Source organism: Taudactylus pleione, unplaced genomic scaffold (assembly GCF_031769625.1).
Source record: "Taudactylus pleione unplaced genomic scaffold, aTauple2 ptg000556l, whole genome shotgun sequence".
Lineage (NCBI taxonomy): Eukaryota > Metazoa > Chordata > Amphibia > Anura > Myobatrachidae > Taudactylus > Taudactylus pleione.
The window spans coordinates 732,265-745,223 of NW_028284958.1; the positions used below are offsets into that span (position 1 = coordinate 732,265).

General features: G+C 38.5%; 1 protein-coding gene across 2 annotated transcripts in view; it reads right to left on the reverse strand.

Annotated features, from left to right (window-relative positions):
- The window catches only part of ACAN (aggrecan), a 113,343-nt gene extending 106,942 nt beyond the window's left edge, over positions 1–6,401 (reverse strand). For both annotated transcript variants that reach the window (XM_088452657.1, XM_088452656.1), the window contains exon 1: positions 6,119–6,401. The gene's annotated coding sequence lies outside the window, so the exon portion shown is untranslated. The remainder of the gene's footprint in view (positions 1–6,118) is intronic.
- Positions 6,402–12,959: the final 6,558 nt, after the last annotated feature.

Below are 12,959 nucleotides of genomic sequence, written 5' to 3' on the forward strand. Positions count from 1 at the left end.
TCTAAAACGGCATAATCCATTATTCTCACCTGTCGAATGGTGGTTACTGGAAAAGTGATACAGAGTGAAAAAAAAATGGAAAAAATTCCGCAGTAAATACAATGAACATAAGACTACTTTAATGCTGCCAAGTTGTGTGCCCAGTTTGCATATAACGTACATACAGTCCTGTTGTCATCTCAATATTCCTGTAGAAATTAATGAAATAGATTTGACAGATGCCAGTGATAAAGTACGTATAGTAATTTAGCAAGTTTTACCAAAAATGTTGTTCATTTATAATAAATGGTCACTTTTTTGGCATTCTTAATGCAGAATGATTGATAATAATTTAAATATAAACCAATTTTTTTTTTAAAGTAAAGTATACACTTGAAAGTAAAGTCAAATAAAAATGTTCTGAATCATTTAAATTGATGTGTATCTACACGATTTGTCATGAAACGCATGTATTCATAAGGTGGAAAAAAACTCTTCCTCATTTAATACTGAAGGCCCATTGAAAGTGACTGAGCAAAGAGAAGGACTCATACACTCAGTGTCCCGATCATACACAGACTGGCTGTTCTGCCTCTCACAAGCAGTCAGTGATTACTCAAAAGTAAACTTGTAAGGTTTCCATTGCTCCAACGAACCCATTTTCTCCCCCTTACTAACGGTCACATTTCTGCTTGTGATTTTCTCTGTCCCTGTCTCCCTCTCTCTTGCCCTTTCTCACATTTAAACAAGCTTTACTTTTCTTGGCTTCTTTGGGCCCTCGGTAGCAGGGTGCTGGCACACTCTATGTGGTCTAAGTAGTTAGATGAACACTGCTTTTGTTGCTGGTGAGAAGTTGAACATCGGAGACACAGAGACTGGTTTGTTTAGAAGGAAGGAGGATGGGGGTGGAGAACTAGGGAGTGAGCCTGGCGTCATCTTGTGGTAACAAAAAAAAAAAACACCTCTTGACATGGCGAAACGTAATACAAACAAAAAGGGGAAGAGCTAGATTTGAATGAAGACATGAAAACATTTTTATTTTTTTACAATTTACTTTTTAAGGCTTATACTCCAGATATAGAGAAGGAGCTAGGCCATCTGTAAAGGAAGATGTTCTAAAATGTAGATATAACTATAATACAGAGCTCTTGGTATTTACTTAAGTAATATAGTAGCAATAAGTGCCATAGTACAATAAATGCTATTTCTAACATCTCTTTCCTCTGATGCAGTGATATGCAACCTTTTTAAATGCGCAGCACACTGAACAAGATTTTAAAATTGCCAAGGCACATCATTAATACCCCACGGAGAAAAAACCCACACATTGTTCCCCACAGGGCAAAAAAAAAACAACACACACACTTTGGCCCCCACAAAAAAAACCGATCACATTGGCCCCCACAAAAAGCAAAATAATACACATTGGCTCCCACATAAACAACACAATCACACTGGCCCCCACAGAAAGCAAAATAATACACATTGGCCCCTACCTGTTCGTAACAGAGAAAGGAGCTCCCTGACCCTCAGCCTCAGAAGTGGGTGCAGCCTGTCACACTCACTGCTCAGCACTGTTTGGGTGGGACGGCGCTGTGGTGTGTGTAAGACCTATGATGACACGCCGCCGTGTCTCCTATGGTCACAAACCAGGCCACAGCTGAGCCACCCGGAAGAGCCCAGTGCTGCCTGGGCCCAAAGTTAGGAGTTTCACTGCCGGAATCTCCAGCGGCGCTTCTCCGACGGCACTTCTCTGGCGGCACACCTGAGAACTGCTCATGGCATACTAGTGTGCCGCGGCACAGCGGTTGGAAAATGTTGCTTTAATGTAATGGGGCCCATACACCTAGCCTGTATCGGGGCAATACCCAGTTCTGCCAACGCCGGGGTCGAGAGATCGGAGAAATCCAACATGTTGGACAAACTAGTTTCCCTGATTCTGACCCAAAAATGGTCGCACTCTGCGAGTTGGGTATTTTTTAAACTTTGAATTTCCCAGATTCCCCAACAGATCTCCGACAATCATTGTCCGCCGGCGTATCCGATCGGCATTGGCAGAACGGGGAATCAGGCCGTAGATTTATGGCCTACATAAGTATGAATCTTTTTACAGTTTTTTTTTTTTTTTAATTGGTTGGCTTGTAAATAATATATAAAACACATTAATCCCTATGGCACTGAGTACACCTTCATGTTAAAATGCGGGCACATTGCAGTAGTTTTAACCCAGCTCACAATGCTGAATTTGTGTCTTTTCATTCATGCAACTGAATTGAAATTGAAATAAATATAACAACAAACATGAACAACATTTAAAAATGCTTAAGTGTAAAAACCCAGTAATGTAAGTTTGTGGATTCATTTAAGTGGGTCTGTTGGCTATTAATTTAAGTATGTCTTTGTGTATCCATGGTATTGTTGCTATCAGTGTGTATGCATGTATGTATTTCTACCTTATCAAAGCCGTTGTCGCTATTCTTGAGTGTGTTTTAATCTATGCAACTAGCTTACTTGCATATTTGGTGTGTATAGATAGCAGTCTTTGTCATTGATTGTGGTTTTACATGGGTATTCAATATACCAATTCCCTAGCAGCATTCTTCACTGAGCAAAATTGTGATAAAGTTTTGTGAGATTAAAGTTATGGACCAGGCTATTGCAGAGATGCAAAACATACAATATTTATGTTCCGCTTTTGTTTTCACATTCCGTCCAATACCCATTCCACACTGTATTTTTACATTTTCATTAAGCATAATTTTTTGTCTAATAGAGCTGGACCCAGTATTGAGATAGCATTCTGTGTGCGTTGGTGCACAATCAAGGCCAAACTCGGCCCGTGAGACTTGCAAAAATTTGCTGTGAAAAGGGGAATGAGATGAACATATTCACAACCTACTTGAAACTTTTGCATATTGATTCTTATCCATCCTCTATCCAACATTATCATCTTTAATAATATTTATTGAGCAGAACACTGTAGGTGACTGCTAAAGACCAGGTACTAGAAAAAGAAACCTCTGTGCAATTCATGGCTTCCCGCTGATCCGTGGTGCCTTAGGCACTTGCCTGGCTTGCCTAGCAGCTAAATACTGAATACTGTTTGCATACTGTACTGTTCTGTTGTTTTAATTTAGGTATACTAGTATTATTATTAATTAAATAAACAACTAGAGTATAGAGGGACTTACAGTATTGTGCATATTATTAGTTTACATATTGTGACTTGTAATAGCCTGCAGGTGGAGCTAATGAGCCCAATATTGGAAAATTGTAGGACAAAATAAGAAAAAAAAAATGAAAAGTAGAAAAATTCAGATTGTTTAAAAACTGAAAATATTATCTATCTATCCATCCCACGGGTACGCACAAATGGGTGTACACACTATGCGATCCGTGCGATATATTTTCCGATCCGCGTTGGAACAATATATCGTGCAATGGATTGCGTAGTGTGTACCCAGCCTTACTATCTATCTATCTATCTATCTATCTATCTATCTATCTATCTATCTATCTATCTATCTATCTATCTATCTATCTATCGCCATTCTGTCTGTCCGTGCATGTGTAACATACAGTATATCACCTTGTACTTCTGGCTTGACGATGAAAGCTTGGATAATTGTATAAGTATAAACTAAGTACCTTGTATTTCTTTTAACACAATCCTTACCTGTGTCTCTTCAGTAACGTGATGACAGATATGTATCCCTTAGACAAGTTACTCAGTAGGATATTCCCTCAATATTTATTTTCTTTTTATCCTGCTCTATTTTCATATCACCTTAAAATAACCCAGCGTCATGATTTTCCGTATTAAATGCCCACTTTGGGCAGTCACTGCTTAACTTATTCAGTCTTAGCTGGAATGCTGGTGTTACAGGAAACCTTAATACAGTGGTTTAAAGGAAGTAAATGGAAATTTTGTCAGACAGTCCTGTCCTAAGTATGTTACCAGCTTTCCTGTGCATTCTCACTCCCCCTTCCACCTTGAATATAGATTTATTTCCATGTAGCCAATTATATTATTGCTTTTCCTTGCCACACCCTTACACTTTTTATATTAAACACTAATGAAAAAATGTGAAGCATCGATCTATCATCTATCTATCTATCTATCTATCTATCTATCTGTCTGTCTGTCTGTCTGTCTGTCTGTCTGTCTGTCTGTCTGTCTGTCTGTCTGTCTCTATCTATCTATCTATCTATCTATCTATCTATCTATCTATCTATCTATCTATCTATCTGTCTGTCTGTGTCTACCTATCTATCTGTCTATCTATCTATCTATCTATCTATCTATCTATCTATCTATCTATCTATCTATCTATCTATCTATCTATCTGTCTGTCTGTCTGTCTGTCTGTCTGTCTGTCTGTGTCTATCTATCTATCTATCTATCTATCTATCTATCTATCTATCTATCTATCTATCTATCTATCTATCTATCTATCTGTCTGTCTGTCTGTCTGTCTGTCTGTCTGTCTGTCTGTCTGTCTGTCTGTCTATCTGTCTATCTTATCTATCTATACATTTAGATCATTACATAATTTTTTATTTTGTTGAAAATGCATCATATTAATAGCTTTGCATTCTAGAACTTGCCCACTGTGCTGTCACCTACGCATTCAGTACAAGTGATTATCAATGATTATCATGTTGGTACATTGCTGAGAAATGATTTGCCCCCAATATGGGAAAATCTGGGTCTAATTTTTTCATTGTATAAAAGTTGTATTTACAATATTTATCGACCCATTAAGTGTTCCAGTCTTATGAAAAGATAAGCAGATGATATAGGGAAATGTCAATAAAAACATTGTATTTATGAAGTTGTTATTTGACCAAGATACAGATACATTTAGATGTATCCCTAATTATAAATCCTGCATGATAACTTATTTACAGAAATAGGCATCACCTTACATTTATGTAACTCTTGTGTCACCCAATTCATTCAGGGGAGTTATCTATAGTGAGGGATGTGGTCCAATAGCTCCACTTGTGGAGTTTGGTAGTGAATACACTCAGCTCATCATAGATGATACAGTGGAGTTTCCTCCTAACTGGCACATGTAATAATCACCATTATTATATTATTCAACCTCTTTATTGTTCTGTTGTTAACCAGTATTGTTTTATTACTGTTTTAATCACAATTGTAAAGCACAACTGAATATGCTGGCGCTATATAAATAAATGTTAATAAATTATAGATAAATAGGGGGTAAATTTACTAAAGTGAGAGTTTTAGAAGTGGAGATGTTGCCCATAGCAACCAATCAGATTCTAGTTAACATTTAGCTAGCACCTTCTAGAAGATAATAGCTAGAATCTGATTGGTTGCTAAGGGCAACAACTCTATTTCTGTAAACTCTCACTTTAGTAAATTTACCCCTAGGAGTCAATTCAGCTGTGAGATGCTGAGCTCGGACCGTTTCCCCGGCAACTCGTGGCCACAAATATCATAGATTTTCCTTTGCAGCCCAAAGAAGTGGGCAGATATATCGGCGATGTTGCTCTGCTGTAATCCTCAGGAATGTGTGCATTCGCGCACGCTGCTGAGAATTGAATTGCGTTGTTAGTATGAAATGCGTTCCTAATGGAGCGTACACACGGTCAGATTTGTCAGACTTGTCAGATTTGTCAGATGAACGACTGAACGATTGAACGATTTGAACGATTGAACGATTTTTGACTGCATTAAAATGAATGGAATCGTCCAAGTCTGACTGCAAACCCATCAGATGTCAGATATCGTTATCTGACAAACGGGAACGCGCATCGTTGATCGTCCATCGTTCAGGCATGTCAGATATGAACGATTTTCCTTCAGATATGAACGACTGAACGATTTTTAAATCGTTATCGTTCATATCTGAAGGAAAAATCTGATCGTGTGTATGCACCATAACTGTCAATGTCAACCAATGATACTCATGCATGACAAATTATGTCATTCTCCATCTAATACATTAAACTATTTATCAGAAAGTGTATTATACAATTTCTCAGGTATCAATGATTACTGCATTTGAAAATGAACCCTAATATACTTATAATGATATATGTATATACAGTACGCACACATCATCTTAGTACAAAAGCCTGTGACTTTATAAAAGGTCGATGTTACCTTTAAAAGTTCAGTGCAGTATTTGAATAATCTATGTCCCATACACCTGGCAGAAAACTTTAATTGAAGTTGGTCTCTTGTTGTTTGATAGAAGGAGAAATTGTTGACAGTCTTCTTTCTATAGATTTCTTCAGCAGCTTTCAGATGTTTCCCAGCTTTCCACCTTTAGAATGCAAAATCCTCCTTTATGGTAAACTGTCTCAGGTCCCTTGCAGGCAGTTGCAGCAGCAGGAGAAGTAGCAGGGGCTGTAGTGTATTGTAAGTGAGTTTGAAGGAAAGAATTTTTTTCACAATCTGTCCAAGTTTAGCAGGCACCGACTTCCAGACTCCTCCTGTCAACTTCGCCCCCCCTTTTGATAACTCCTGGAAATGCCTGCTGACTACTAAGTGTGCTGGACCCTCCTGCTGGGGTAGGCAAAAGTCCAGGGGTAAAATACTGAAACTATGGGGTGAAGAAAAAGTAGGAGGGTTTTAGGACCATGGGGAAGAGCTCCTGCCTCCTGGGGTGTCTCATCATTAGGAAGATTACATATAAAAGGTCCCTAGCCATAAGTGGACACATACTGCAACTGGAATAGAGGAAGCTATTATAAACCATAAGCTTACACTGCAGTTAGGAAAAGAAGACTTAAGGCCTAATTTTCGCTCATGATGGGTTAAATCAGGCTTAAGAAACCTATCTATATCCAGCTTCTGTGGAACTACAAGTCTCAGCCCCAGTGACATGTAGTTCTAACAGCAGCTGTGAGCTGTTTATTATTGCAATTTACAACATTGTATTGTCTTCAAAGTCAAGGTGATCTGTTAAGTCTATATATTTAGCCACAACTAGTTATACTGTAATAATTACTAAAGGAATAAATCAATGTATAGCTAAATAGAATTTTATAAAAAAATATGTCAATTATTATTAAGTATTGAAATTGTTGCTTTTCCTTCCTTTGGGTAATAGAATATGGAGTTAGGTTTCTTACTGTTCACTTTCTACCATAATTATATTAATTATATAAACGTTTGTATTACAGTATATCTTGACAATTGTGTATTGACTCTTGAGATATTGTTTTTGTGTCACTAATTATTTACTGATCCCCCGTGTGACTTTAAGTGACAATTGCCTGAATACAGAAAGATTTAATTTACTACAAAATTACAGAAACAAGTTATTACACCAAAATGTTGATTATCCAGTGACTAATTGCTATTCAGCAAATAACTAACAATGAATAATAAAATTTGAGCCTCTAAACTGGATAAATATAACACAATTATAACATATATTTATGTGAATTATATCACAATGGATTGCAGAGATAGCTGCCTAGATATAGTACTTCAATTGCTGAAGATAGCATTCAATGCTGGGGTGTGGTGTCATGTACAGGGAATCAAAGCGTCTGTCTCAGTTTTTCTGGCAAATGAGTGTATATATATATATATATATATATTTATATATATACATATCTATATGTGTGTGTATATATATATATATATATATATCCATATGTGTGTGTATATATATATATATATATATATATATACAGTGTGTAGACAAAAGTGATTGGACACTGACAGCAAATAGATCGAGATTTTATTGACGTCAGTACTTTTTAGGTCCACCACATGCAGTCATTATTACAGACACTCTTCTTGGCAAACTGTCCACAAGTTCCTGGACAACTGCAGGTGGTATGTTTTGCCATTAAGTACAGTTACCAACTGTGACATTGAAGAAGGTTGAGTTGGCTTAGAACGCACCCGTCGCTCCAATTAAATGGGGTTAAGATCTGGACTCTGAGTTGGCCAGTCCATCCAGGTTACGGAATTTTCTGTATACCAGTCCAGCGTCGCCCTGGAAACATGACAGGTGGCATTGTCATCCTGATAAAAACATTTGTTGTTTCCATAGAACTGCAATTGCATGGGCCTCCCTTCGAAGTGTTCTTTCGAAAACCGCCACATTACTGGCCATTTGGAACTCGTGTGCAATGGTATGCATGGTATGCATTCCGCTTGTGCAGGGGTGTCCAATAACTTTTGTCTACATAGTATATATATATATGTATATATATATATATATATATATATATAACAATGTACACCAAGGGTTAGGTGTACGGTTAATGAGAAATAAGGACACGGATGCTCCGCTAGTCACAGTCAATGCTTAAATTCTATTGTTAGAATTTTCATCAGGACAATTCTAACAATAGAGTTGAAACATTGACTGCGACCAGCGGAGCATCCGTGTCCTTATTTCTCATTGACCGTCTGAGTGCCGCCTAAACCTTGGTGTACGTTGTTATTTATCTGGAGGAAGGCACCGACCCCTGTTGGATATTGTTTAGGTATTAGTGCCGAGTATTTGGACTGCTATTCATAAGGTCTGTCCCATCTCCTGAATGCATGCAGTGTAAGCCAGGCCATCTACACTAACAGCTCCCACTGTGTGGGACACTGAACAGATCTAGCGCTGGCCGATAAGTATGGGAGCTGGAGGTGGGGTGTGATGGGACAGAATGGAGCAGGGTGGTTGACGGTTGGACGAGTAGCATTCAGAGCAGGGCGGGGCCGGATAGAGTGGGAGTCGGGATGGACTGAGGTGACCTGGCATATTCTGAGTCCCTTTACTAGTATATATACATACACATACATACTAAAGCCCCTACAAATTCTGTGTTTGCCCCTGGTAATGTCCATAAAAAGTCGAGTACCCGGGGGTGGAGGCCAAAGGCAAAATGAGTAGTAGGATCAGGAGGTACCAGAGAGGAGACAGAATGGGGGGAGCACTACAATGGTAGTTGTTTCAGTGGTTCATGTCGAAATTACGTCCGTATAATTAACACTGTTTCAAGAGATGTTATAATATTTTCATAAACACATGAAAATTATGATAATGTATCACAACTTAAAGTTAGTTAGTTTCAGTAAATACGCAAAAGATATAATTCAAGGATAGACAGTATAACTGAACTATAGAAAATTAATTTGTTACAAATCCTGGATATTACCCGAGGGGCCCATTGTGGGCTCGGGTCCGATGCCGCCCCCGCTCCCTCTTACCTGTCAGCTGCTGTATACTGAGCTGCAGTGGGAGAGCAGGCTGAGCACCACGCAGTGCTGAATAGGGCTCTTTCCCTAAGGGGGCATGGTCACGCCTCCTGCGATTAGGCCATGCTCCTTCATCAGTAATGGGGCCTTGGACGCTCTTAATGGCCCTGGAGTACCTATATTACAATCTGTGTATATATGTTCAATTGTGTAACCAGACCATACTGTGAAACTAATTCATCACATGTACATAAATGTTTCATTATGTTTTAACCTGCAAAAGAAATGTGAGTTTGTGGATGCAAGTGCACTGTAAAACAACTATGTAAATGTTTTTGGGAACCAGCATTTGTGGGATATGCAAAGTAATGGCATAAAAATAGTTACCTTGCAACAAAAATCCTGAGTACTAAAATTTGTATGAGATTAATTTGAGTTCAACGTTTAAAATCAGTGGATTTGCCAAAATAATTTTTTGGGGGGTGTAACTAAAACAACACTTATCACATTGCAATTATGATATTAACTGATCTACTGACTGACTATTCAAATAATAACTATGGGCCTGATTCAGCAAGGATCGCAACTGCGATTCTTCACACAATTGGCCGATTGTTGAGTTCTGCGCATGCATATGCATTGCAGTGCGCAAACCAGCCATTGAGATCGGGACTGGCTCGCGGTGACTACACAGACCCATTGCAGAGTGATTGACAGGAAGTACCATTTGGGGGAGGTGAAAAGGGGGTGGTCGGTGAAACGCAGGCGTGCAAGTGTGCGTGAGGCTGCGATTGTACTCGATGTTACCGATGGTTTTGCAGTCTTGCTAAGTATTACGGATGTGTGTAAGGTAAGGTGGACGTCCTTATGTTTTGCTGCGATGGCATAGTGATCGCAGTGGATTAGCATATCTTCGCAGTGAGACTGTGTGCGTAATCGCTATTGCATTTTGCTGAATCAAGCCCTATGTACTATACCTATTACAGGATGGTGTGCTGTATTCATTTCATACATTAGTTTTGGTAAAATATTTTTCTCAGTGGTTTGTATTATAATAACAGGTTTGGTGCCCCTTGTTGTTATTATCGTTGTTGTTATTCTTATATATTATCTGAAACTAGGAATTATATTACAAATGGCTTCTATCTGTAGAATCTGTAGACAGCTCTTGGTCAAAGGTCTACTTGTCCCATCGTGCTTTATTCCAGTGCTCCCTGTTCTCTACGCAGAGACTTCATGCAAGTATCATTCAAGTAAATGTCGGCAGCTGGAGACAACAGCTTCTTTTTGCCTGAACCAGCAATGAAGGGTTGTCTGAGTTCAAGTGTTGGAAACTGTTAACAGTCGCATGCCCTCCAGACAGCATCAGTAAATTACAGCTGCCAGGAAAAAATAGGGAAGGGACATAAGTTAATATGCATAGTTGAAATAATAAATTGTGTAGGTAAGTTCTTGTGAGCAAAGCCTGCTCTCCTTATGTGGTCTCTATGTAATTGTGTAATGTGCAGATTAAATGTATGTTATTAATTATATTTGTCTATGTATAACATTAGGAATTTGTCTATAATGGTCATGTTTGTTTTCCCATGTACTATGTCATTTTTGGGGTTGGGTACGGCATCCCGGCGGTCAGAATCCCGACAGTCGGAATCCAGATGCGCTCTCCTGCCGGTCGTCCGTCACATCCTCAGATCTTTTGTACATACAGAAAGATCTGAGGATGTCGCTAGCGATGCCATGCAGCCGAACGCAACATGGCCCCCGCTACCCCCTAGTCCTCACAGCCTAACCCTCCCCTTCGGCACACTAACCCTCCCCCTCGCAGCCTAACCCTCCCGTAGCCTAACCCTGACCCTTCCACTAATACTTACCATTTTAAGTTGTTGACATTTTAACTTGCTGGGACCCCACAGCTGCTATAGTAAGCGTCGGTATTCTGACTGTCAGGATGATGACTACATCCAATTTTTTCAGTATGGTACATACACTATGGGTCTGATTCAGAGATGCATGTTATTGCACAGCCACTGAGACTCTGTATGTAACGGCTGTGCAATAATATGCTAATGCCGCAGGAGGCGTCTTGTGTAAATAGACGCCTCCTGCTGGCATCCGAAGACACAGCATTTGATCACTCTGACATATTGTACAATGTGCTATCACAGTCAGGATTTATGTGATGCACAGCCTAGGAGTTAGCGGTCAGTACTGGAACTAGCATCACATATTTTTTATTTTAAAGAAAACTTTAGAGAGAGAGAGAGAGTCATAACAGCTAGTAACAATATAAAACTTAACATTGATCATAGTAGAGATTATTGGCTAACATTGATAACAGTGATAACTAAGCCTGCTCTTCTAAGAGGCGATATACCTTTAACACATTATGAAACTTAAGCTGGGAACACTCTAGGTACCAATCATCTGCACGATGTGCCGGGCTTGACATCTCAACTGGACGGGGCGCCCCGTTGAAATGTCAGTCATCGCCAGATCCCTGCAGCATGTGAGTGGGCGATCGGCTGGTCACCCGTACATATCAGCAGATGACCGATATATCTTTCAGATGTGCTGCACAGCAGATCAGATGTGTCCATGAACGACGTCGTTCATAGACATATCCACTGTACCCACCCGGCGATGTACTATAGATATGTCGTCTGTTCAGTGGAACAGGCGATATACTGTATCTATCATTGTGTATCCAGCTTTAGAAGCATTTTATCTGGCATTAATAGTTATTATCCTGGTAGACAGGGCTAATCATTACTGATTTACCTGTCACATGTATTGTAAGCCAATACTATGAGAGCAAAATAGGATTCATTATGCCACAGTATCTTACTCATTATGCTATCTTACTCATTATGCTATCTTATTCATTATGCTATCTTACTCATTATGCTATCTTATTCATTATACTATATTACTCATTATGCTATCTTACTCATTATGCTATATTACTCATTATGCTATATTACTTATTATACTATCTTACTCATTATGCTATATTATTCATTATGCTATTTTACTCATTATGCTATCTTACTCATTATGCCACAGTATCTTACTCATTATGCTATCTTACTCATTATGCTATCTTATTCATTATACTATATTACTCATTATGCTATCTTACTCATTATACTATATTACTCATTATGCTATATTACTTATTATGCTATCTTACTCATTATGCTATATTATTCATTATGCTATTTTACTCATTATGCTATATTACTCATTATGCTATATTACTTATTATGCTATCTTACTCATTATGCTATATTATTCATTATGCTATCTTACTCATTATGCTATATTATTCATTATGCTATCTTACTCATTATGCTATCTTTCTCATTATGCTATATTACTCACTATCAGTTTGCTTTGGATCTATTAGTGTTTAAAACAGGGGATGTGTCTTTTTGAATCTCGAATGACACCTAAAATTCTCCCCTGGTTTAATAAATCATTAGAAAGAAGCTGAAAATAAAATAAATAATAAACCAAACCATTTAGAAGTGAACATGGAAGTACTTTTCACAAGCCTTTGCTATTTGGCTACTATATAAAATGTATTGTACAAAGTACACGTTTTACAGATAGAATTATAAAGTGGTCAAGAGCTTGTATTACATTCACAACCCCCTCCTTCCACTGTATCTCTCTGCCCAGTGTTAGCAGACCTCTCCATCTTGTCTTCCATCCATGTACTGTACAGTACTTGTGTATTTTTTTATACTTTACTTGAGTAAAATATACTCCAGATGACTTCCGGCTCCGC